The sequence below is a fragment of the Eulemur rufifrons genome, chromosome 30 (assembly GCF_041146395.1).
Source record: "Eulemur rufifrons isolate Redbay chromosome 30, OSU_ERuf_1, whole genome shotgun sequence".
NCBI lineage: Eukaryota > Metazoa > Chordata > Mammalia > Primates > Lemuridae > Eulemur > Eulemur rufifrons.
In genome coordinates, this window is record NC_091012.1 from 95489539 (window position 1) to 95499435 (window position 9897).

At 36.7% G+C, this 9897-nt stretch overlaps 1 pseudogene; it reads right to left on the minus strand.

The window, feature by feature from the left end:
* Positions 1-1510: 1510 nt before the first annotated feature.
* On the minus strand, positions 1511-9371 carry LOC138378973 (T-complex protein 1 subunit delta pseudogene; annotated as a pseudogene).
* Between the last annotated feature and the right edge of the window lie 526 nt (positions 9372-9897).

A 9897-nucleotide genomic window follows, 5' to 3' on the forward strand; every position in this document is an offset into this window, starting at 1 on the left:
TTTTTACATGATTAACTGAAGCAAAATTGGTGCCCTTTACAGATTTTTTTAAAATTAGTAAACAAAAGGAAGTCAGAAGGAGATAAATAAGAAAATTAAGGTAGATATCTAATGGTTTCTCATCAAAACTCTAAAAAAAATGCCCTTGTTTGATGAGAGGAATGAGCAGAAGCATTGTCATCATGGACAAGAACTCTCTGATGTAGATTTCCTGGGCATTTTTTTTTTTTTTTGCTTCAGCTTTGGCTAACTTTCTCAAAATACTCTTATAATAAGCATATGTTATCATTCTTTGGCCCTCCAATAAATCAACAAGCAAAATTCCTCAAGCATCCCCCCAAAATTGTTACCATGACATTTGCTCTTGATTGGCCTGCTTTGCTTTGACTGGACCACTTCCATGTCTTGGTAGCTATTGCTTTGACACTGCTTTGTCTTTAGGATCATACTGGTAAAGCCATGACACATCTCTGTTACATTTTTTTTGAAAAAATGCTTCAGGATCTTGATCCTGATTGTTTAAAATTTCCATTGAAAGCTATTCTCTTGTCTGCAGCTGACATGGCACAATGCTTTCAGCACCCATTGAGTGGGAAGTTTGCTCAACTTTAATTTTTCAGCCAGAATTATGTAAGCTGAACCAATTGAAATGTCTGCTGTGTTGGCTATTGTTTCTGCTGCTAGCCAATGGTCCTCTTCAATTTAGGTCACATCTAAATTCATTTAGATGAATTTTTTTCTTTGAAAATTGTCATGGATGGTTTGCTGCTATGGGCTTCATCTTCAATATCATCTTGATGCTTCTTAAAGTGAGATATGGATTTGTAAACTGCTGATTTCTTTGGCCCATTTTCCCTGTAAACTTTTCAGGAAGTATCAATGATTTCACCATTCTTCCACCCAACCTTCATATATTTTATGTTTGTTCTTGCCTTAAGTTTAGCAGAATTCATGTTGCTCTGATACAGGCTCTGTTCATACTGATATCTCACCCTTTTTAATGCCTCAAACCAGATCCTGTTCAGATATGTAATAATAAGTTAGGATGAGTTTATTTTAATGCAAAAAATTTTTTGAAATCCATGCATAGTTTTTTTTCATAATACATATTTTCCATTGATTTTTGAAGACTTCTCATATATTGGTTGGCTTGATCATGTCCCATAAACCCTTAAGCTTTATTCACTCTTTTTCATTCTTTTTTCTACTCTGACCAAATAATTCCCAGTGCCCTGTCTTCTACTTCACTGATATTTCTTCTGTTTAATCTAGTCTGCTGTTGAAACCCTGTAGTGAATTTTTCAGTTCAGTTATTGTATTCTTCAGCTCCATAATATCTGTTTGACACTTTTTAAAATTTCGAAACCAAATAATATTTTCTTTAAATTGTGTCAATACCATTTCAAGCAAATGCTAACTGGAAGTCTAAGCCTGGGAATTCTTAGAAAAAATAACCTTCTTCCACTCCAGCCACACTGTTAGTGGTAATAATGGTACCAGTCAGTTAGTGTTATCCCAATTGTCTAGTGTTTATCATGTCATCAATTTTCAGAATGTCTCAGAGGGTTTTAGTTGTTAGGATCAGAGCAATGACTGAAAACAAGAAAGGTTGGACAACCGTTTCCTCTAAAATGTTAAAAAATACCACTATTTTAGACATTAACACTTGTAGTATTCTCTCCATGTGCATACCAGTTTCTTAGTTCTGTTATTGTAGAAATGGGACCCAGACCAGAGTTTTCAACTAGTGTAGATGGAGTGACCCCCACAGCATCTATAAATCATGAATGCAGTACGATTCCATAACTGTCAATGTTCATGAATATTCAATTAATTGTAGGGCTAACTCTGACTTCTTTGAGCACCACCTCCTGCAATAAGAGCTCTCTTCTTCACTAAACAGTGAGTAACGAACACACAGGGTATCATAAATGGAATACTCAGCTTTTTAATCATCAGTTTTCAGAGCCATGAACAACAACTGTAACTTTTTATCCAGGGCTTGCATAGCCTTCAATCTTGAGTAATTTGCCAAAACCATTTAAACTGACATCCTTGGCTAACTGGTCAGAACCCAGTATATCAGCAGTGAATTGGTGAATATGAGCAACTAGCTTGGTTCCAATTGTTTTACAAATAAATTGAATGTCTTCTCTTTCAATATCCCTAATTGCCATAATCTTCACTTTGTTTAGAAAACGTAATACAAAATCACTAAAGCGCATCCCCTAGAATACACTTCTGTATGAGAAGGACATTACATCTTATTTTAAAATTTTACTTTATTAAATTTAGAATACAGGCTCTTTATTCTCACAGCATTTGGTCCATCTGGGTAAGTCAGAAATTATTTAATCATACATATCTGTTTTAGAAGCAAATAAGCAAAACTGAATAAGCCCAATTTTAGCCTTTTCAACTCTGGCTATGCCAGATTTTGCTACCTTTTGGGTGAGAACCAGCCCTTGTGTCGACTCATAGTCATCAATTGTACCACCAAATTTCTTAACTATTTTAATGTTTCTAAGATCTACACTGGTAGCTGTGGCTGGATCGACCACTTTCAGCATTGCATTTACACTCACTGGAGAAAGTAGACTTCAATGTTAAGACAACGTTTGAGTTCAATGATGTGGTTGTACTCTTTAACAAAGTTTCTCTGTAACTCAGTTCCATAGATCAAGACATGTTAATTAAAATTTTAATACCTTTTCCAAAACCCTTCTGGAATGACGCTGAAATGATGGGCGGATGAATCCCATTCTGAAGAAGCTAGTTACAGGAATCTAAGAGAGAGCCAGCAATGATGACCACTGATGTGGTGCCATCTCCTGCTTCTATATCTTGAGCCTTAGACAGCTCCACCAGCATTCTGGCTTCTGCATGTAACACCTGCATTTTTTTCAGACTGGTGGCAGTAATATTTGTAATGCTCATATCACCTTTTCCATTTTTACTTGTTTTGTCCTTTCCTTTTGGGCCGAGTCTTGTTCTAATAGCATCAGCAACAGCTTTGGTGATGGATTTCTATGGCGAAAATCCATGAATTGGATCTGAGCTAGCTTTTCATAGTCTTGGTAGGCACCTTACCTGCAGCCTCCAGCAGTCCTGGTGGGCACCTCACGCCAGGGTCCCATGTTTTCAGACATGGAAAACTTGGCTGTGTTCACATAGGATTGGGAGGGATGGATGGACGTGGATTCCATGTCTCTTAAGAATACAGGAATAAAAATGCTCAACAAAATACTAGAAAACTGAAACCAGCAGCATATTCAAAAAGCTATACACCCTGACCAAGTGGGATTATCTCATGAGTGTAAGAGTTCAACATAAAAATTCAATCAGTACAATAAACCACATTAATAAAATTAAGGAAAAAATGCACAATCATCTCAATGCAGAAAAGGCATCTGACAAAACCCAATATCCATTCATGATTAAACACTCAGAAAACTGGTAATAGAAGAGAATTTTCTCAACATAAGGGACATTTTTGAAAAATCCACAGTTAACATGATACTCAATGGTAAAAAGACTATAATATTTTCCTCTATAATCAAGAACAAGACTAGGATACCTGTTTTTCCCATTTCTGTTCAATTTTGTATTAGAAGACCTAACCAGACCAATTAGGCAACAAAAAGAAATAAATGTTATTTAAATTGGAAAAGAAGTAGTAAAATTATATATGTTTTCAAATGACATTATCATATATGTAGAAACCCCTAATAAATCCACACAAAAACAACTAGAGCTAATAACAGATTTAAGCAATGTTTCAGGGTACAAAATCACCACTGAAAAATCAGTTGTGTTTCTACACACTAGCAAAATTAGAAGAGGATATTAAGAAAACAATTCCATGTACAACAGCATCTAAAATTATAAATAATTGGAAAAACACTTTAGCAAAGAGGTACCAAACTTGTACACTGAAAGCTCTAAAATACTGTTGAAATAAAATAGAGGATTACAAGATAAATGGAAATATACCTTGTGCTTATGGATCGGAAGACTTAATATTGTTAACATTTATACCCCCATAATATACTGAAATAATAAAAAATGAGGTAAAAAATGAATTCAACACTCTCCAAAGCAATCTATAGATTCTAAAGATTTGATTTCATGCCTACCAAATCCCATGGACATTTTTTTTACAGAAAAAATATCCAAAAATTCATATGGAATCTCAAGGGACCCTGCATAGCTAAAACAGTCTTGAAAAAGAATAAATTTGAAGGTCTCATACTTCCCTATCTCAAAACTTACTACAAACTTACAGCAGTCAGAAAAATGTGGTATTGGTATAAAACAGATATATTGACCAATGGAATAGAATAGAGAGCCCAGAAAGAAACCCTTCCATAAACGGGCCAGTGATTTTCAACAAGGGAGCCAAAATCATTGAATGGGAAAAGGACAGTCTTTCAACTAATGGTGCCAAGAAAACTGGGTATCCACATCAAAAGAATAATGATAGACCCTTACCTGACATCATATAAATAAAGTAACTCAAAATGAATTAAGTACCTAAATATGAGACTTTAAACTACAAAAGTCTTAGAAGAAAACATAGGGGGAAAATGACATTGGATTTTGTAATGATTTCTTGGCAAAGAAACAAAAGAAAAAATAAACTGAACTTCATCAAAATTGTATATCAAAGGAATCTTTATTCAATAAATGGTGCTGGGAAAACTGGATGGCCACATGTAGAAGACTGAAACAGGATCCACACCTTCCATCTCTCACAAAAATCAACTCACGGTGGATAACAGACTTAAACCTAAGGCGTGAAACTATAAGAATTCTAGAGGAAAATGTTGGAAATACTCTTCTAGACATTGGCATAGGCAAAGAATTTATGAAGAAGACCCCAAAGGCAATCACAGCAACAACAAAAATAAATAAATATGACCTGATCAAATTAAAAAGCTTTTGCACAGCCAAAGAAACTATCACAAGAGCAAACAGACAACGTACAGAATGGGAGAAAATATTCACATGCTACATATCTGATAAAGGGCCGATAACTAGAATCTATTTGGAACTGAGGAAAATCAGGAAGAAAAAATCAAACAACCCTGTCAAAAAGTAGGCAAAGGACATGAATAGAAACTTTTCAAAAGAAGACAGAATAATGGCTAACACACATATGAAAAAATGCTCAACATCTCTAATTATCAGGGAAATGAAAATCAAAACCACAATGAGATATCACTTAACTCCAGTTAGAATGGCCTTTATCAAAAAGTCCCATAACAATAAATGTTCACGTGGATGCAGAGAAATAGGAACACTCATACACTGTTAGTAGCACTGCAAACTAGTGCAACCTCTGTGGAAAGCAATATGGAGATACCTTAAAGAGATACAAGTAGATCTACCATTTGATCCAGCAATCCCATTACTGGGCATCTACCTAAAAGAACAAAAGACATTCTATAAAAAAGACATCTGCACTCGAATGTTTATAGCAGCACAATTCACAATTGCAAAGATGTGGAAACAACCCAAATGTCCATCAATACATGAATGAATTAATAAAATGTGGTATATGTATACCACGGGGTACTATTCAGCTATAAGAAACAATGGTGATCTAGCACCTCTTGTATTGTCTCGGAGAGAGCTGGAACCCATTCCACTAAGTATCCCAAGAATGGAAAAATAAGCACCACATGTACTCACTATCAAATTGGTTTCATTGATCAACACCTAAGTGCACATATAGGAATAACATTCTTCAGGCGTCAGGCAGATGGGAGGGGGGAGGAGGGGATGGGTATATACATACATAATGAGTGCAATGCACACTGTCTGGGGGATGGACATGCTTGAAGCTCTGACTCGGTGGGCGGGGCGAGGACAATATACGTAACCTAAACATTTGTACCCCCATAATATGTTGAAATAAAGAAAAATTGTATATCAAAGGACATTATCAACAGAGAGAAAAGGCAATTCATAGAAAGGGAGAAAATATTTGGAAATCACATATCTGATAAGGGATTAATATCCAGAAAAAATATATATATACACACACACACACGGATTAATATCCAGAAAAATATACATACATATGCACACATATATACAACTCCTGTAGCTAAATAGCAAAACAAACAATCTAAACTAAAAAATGGGCAAAAAAAAAAACTGAATAGACTTTTCTCCAAAGAAGATATACAAATGGTCAATAAGCACATGGTCAATATGCTTAATTATTTGGAAATTGCAAATCAACACCACAATGAGATACCATTTCACATATATTAGGATGGCCATCATAAGAAAAGATAATAGCAAGTGTTGGCAAAGATGTGGAGAAATTGGAACCCTCATTCATTACTGCTGAGAATGTAAAATGGTGTAACTATTGTGGAAAATGCTAAGGTGGTTCCCTAAAAGATTAAACATATAATTACTATATGATTCAACTCCTACGTATATACTCAAAAGAATTAAAAGCAGGGACTAAAAAAATACTTGTACACCAATGTTAATAGAAGCATTATTCACACTAGCCAAAAGGTGGAAACAATCCAACTGTCCATTAATGGATGAATGGAGAAACAAAATGTGGCATATACATACAATGGAATATTATTCAGTCTTAAAAAGGAGTGATATCCTGACACATGCTACGACAGGGATGAACCTTGAAGACATTATGCTAAATGAATAATCCAGACACAAAAGGGCAAATATTGTATTATTCAACTTATATATGAGGTACTAGAGTAGTCAAGCTCATAGACACAGACTGTAGAACAGTGGTTTCTAGGGGTTGGGGGAGGGAGAGAAAGGGGAAGTTGTTTCATGGGTACGGAGTCTTAGTATGGGATGATGAAAAAGTTCTGGAAATGGACAATGGTAACAGTTACACAACAATTGGAATGTAAATACTGCCACTAAACTACACATTTAAAAATGGTTAAAATGGTAACTTAAAAAATGGTAAGTTATATGTTATGTATATTTTCCAACAATTAAAAAATATAAAATTTTAAATTATGATAGATTAGATGGTAAATTCTGTTTTGAATATGTATAATTTGTGCTTTCAATGAGACATCTAGAAAGATATCCATTAGGAAATTGGAAACATAGGACTGGAACACGGTGAGAAAGATCAGAGCTCATGAATGTCTGTCACATATGGATCGTTATTAAAGTCATGGAATAAAAGATTGCTAAGAAAGAAAGACAAGAGAAGAAAAGAATGTTGGAAAACTGCCTTGGATCTTATTAATCTGTGTATCCCCAATTGTTAACATAATGCATGGTTTAGCAGCTAAGTAGATAGATGCCAAATAAATGAACAAAAACACAAGAGCTTTGTTTAGTGCATAGAAAAGAAAAAAAGACAAAGGATGATCAGACATAACGGAGTATATGGCACTATTTCCTATGTCTTTAGTTTCCATGAGGCTAAATTCTAGGTAATGTCCCCTGAAGGATATTATCTAGAATTCATCAATATGTTCAACTCATCAACAGTTTTGAAAATGTTTATATGGTTTTATCCTAATTAATGAAAATTTGAGGGGATAGAAACATTTTTCTAACGATCTCTATTTTCTATATGCCACCACCAAAACAAATGCCATGATATATACTTTTCTATGCAGCTATTACCTGGGACCTTATTGCCTATGAGATCAAGCTGCCTTATTATTGCAGCACTTTTTACGGATAGAAATGGAATGCTTATAATTTCTATAGAACAAAATGTAATTGGCACTACATTGTGAATTTTTAATTCTCACCTATTTCCCTTTGTGAAGTCACCTAAGACTTTAGAAGCATCAGTTTCCAAACAAAAACTGCTTTGCTATTTTATCAGAAGTCTATGTTAGAGTAACCCTGTATTACTATTGAAATACAAGTTGCCATTGTCCATTTTGTGTTGCTAGAACAAAATACCTGAGGCTTGGTAATTTACAAAGAAAGGAGGTTTGTTTGGCTTATGATTCTGGTGGTTTTAAAGACCAAGAGTGTGGTGCTGGCATCTGCTTGGTGTCTGGTGAGGGCTTTCATGCTGCATCTTAACATGGTGGAAAGTGAAATGGGAAACCAACGTGTGCAAAGGGGGACCAAACCGGAGGAGGAACATCACTTTATAACAACCTGGGAGAGCGAGAACTGACTCACTCCCATAAGATAGGATTAACCTATTCATGAGGGATCCACCCCCATGACCTAAACACCTCCCACTAGGCCCTACCTCCCCACACTGCAGCACTGGCGATTAAATTTCAAAACAAGTTTTGGTGGGGAAAAACCACACCCAAATCATAGCACCAGTAGATGTTATTTAAATGAAGAAATTCATACAATATCATGCTATAACCTGATATCTGGGTAAAAATTGATTATGTTTCTAGGCTACCAATATCATTTATTTTTATTATGTTTTACTTACCATAGAGATCACTCATCTGATCCCTTAAATTCCATCTACCTTGGAAACCAAATACATACCTTAAAAAGGTGAATGTAGTTCCATTACATAAGGAAATCTCAAATTAAAAATGTCAAAAAACTTTAAAAAAATCTCTAATTGAAATTTCAAAAAATTCAGTTCAATTTATTGTACTGAATATGGGTATCAAACACAGAGCAAGAATAAGAGGAGTTTTGGCGGTGTGGTGGCTCACGCCTGTAATCCTAGCACTTTTGGAGGCCGAGGCAGGAGGATCGCTTGAGCTCAGGAGTTCGAGACCAGCCTGAGCAAGAGCAAGACCCTGTCTCTACTAAAAATAGAAAGAAATTAGCTGGGCAACTTAAAATATATAGAAAAATTAGCCAGGCATGTTGGTGCACGCCTGTAGTCCCAACAACTCGGGAGGCTGAGGCAGAAGGATCACTTTAGTCCAAGAGTTTGAGGTTGCTGTGAACTAGGCTGATGCCATGGCACTCTAGCCTGGGCAACAGAGTGAGACTCTATCTCAAAAAAAAAATAAGAGGAGTTAGGGTGTCCCTCACTGTAGCTCTACCACCCACAAACTCCTAGTACCTGGCCACTGGATGCTTCCTCATGACCACCTCAAGAAGAGGGATGGCATAGCTGACCACCAGAGATACCAGCTGCCAATTGTCTCAGAAAGAAGGAAAATTTTAGATGAAAAGGAAAAAAATGAACAATTAGAGATCAGGTGTAATTTCAAGGGAAACGTGCCAAAACCTACAAGAGATTCCACAAGAAGAAACTGGAGTGGAGCAAGAAGGAGCAAGATATTGGCAGATGTCAACCCCGAGAGGCTTAGAGTCCAGCAAAAAGGGTAGGTGGAGCAGTTTGTTTGCACCTCCTCACATCGCTGGCAGTCATCAGGTTCCTGAACTTCTGGAACTTCTACCCTCATGAGCCCTAAAGCGGCTGCTGCCAGTGAACTGTGAGCTTCTTGAGGACAAAATACCAGCCTTCCAGCCTCCTTGAGTGCTTCCCATCACCACAGACCCAAGCAAAGATGGAAGGCAACATATTGCTTCTCCACACAATGTGCATCTTTGTCATCTCCATGGGGCTTCAGCACCTCAGTTCTCATCTTGTTTGTTCTCAAACAGGCATTTCCCAACTCTGGCCCAGACTTCAGGAGCTACAGGGAGGTGGTGGATCCTGGGAAATCTGCGTGATTCCAGACCCTGGAAATTCTGGGTGGGCTGCCTTCTGGAGAGATGGACAGAGATGACCAGAGTGCTAGCTTTCCTCCATCCAGACTCTTTTCCTCTCCTTCCCCTCCCCCACCCAGGGATGCCAAAAGAGATGCTTGATCTGGGGCTCTCAGGAGCTGCTGTTTCCCCTCTGATGGGGCTTCCACAGAGAGTGGGGATCAAACCTATCCTCTTAAATACCTGCAGAGAACTAAGGGGTACTCAAACTAAGAGCAC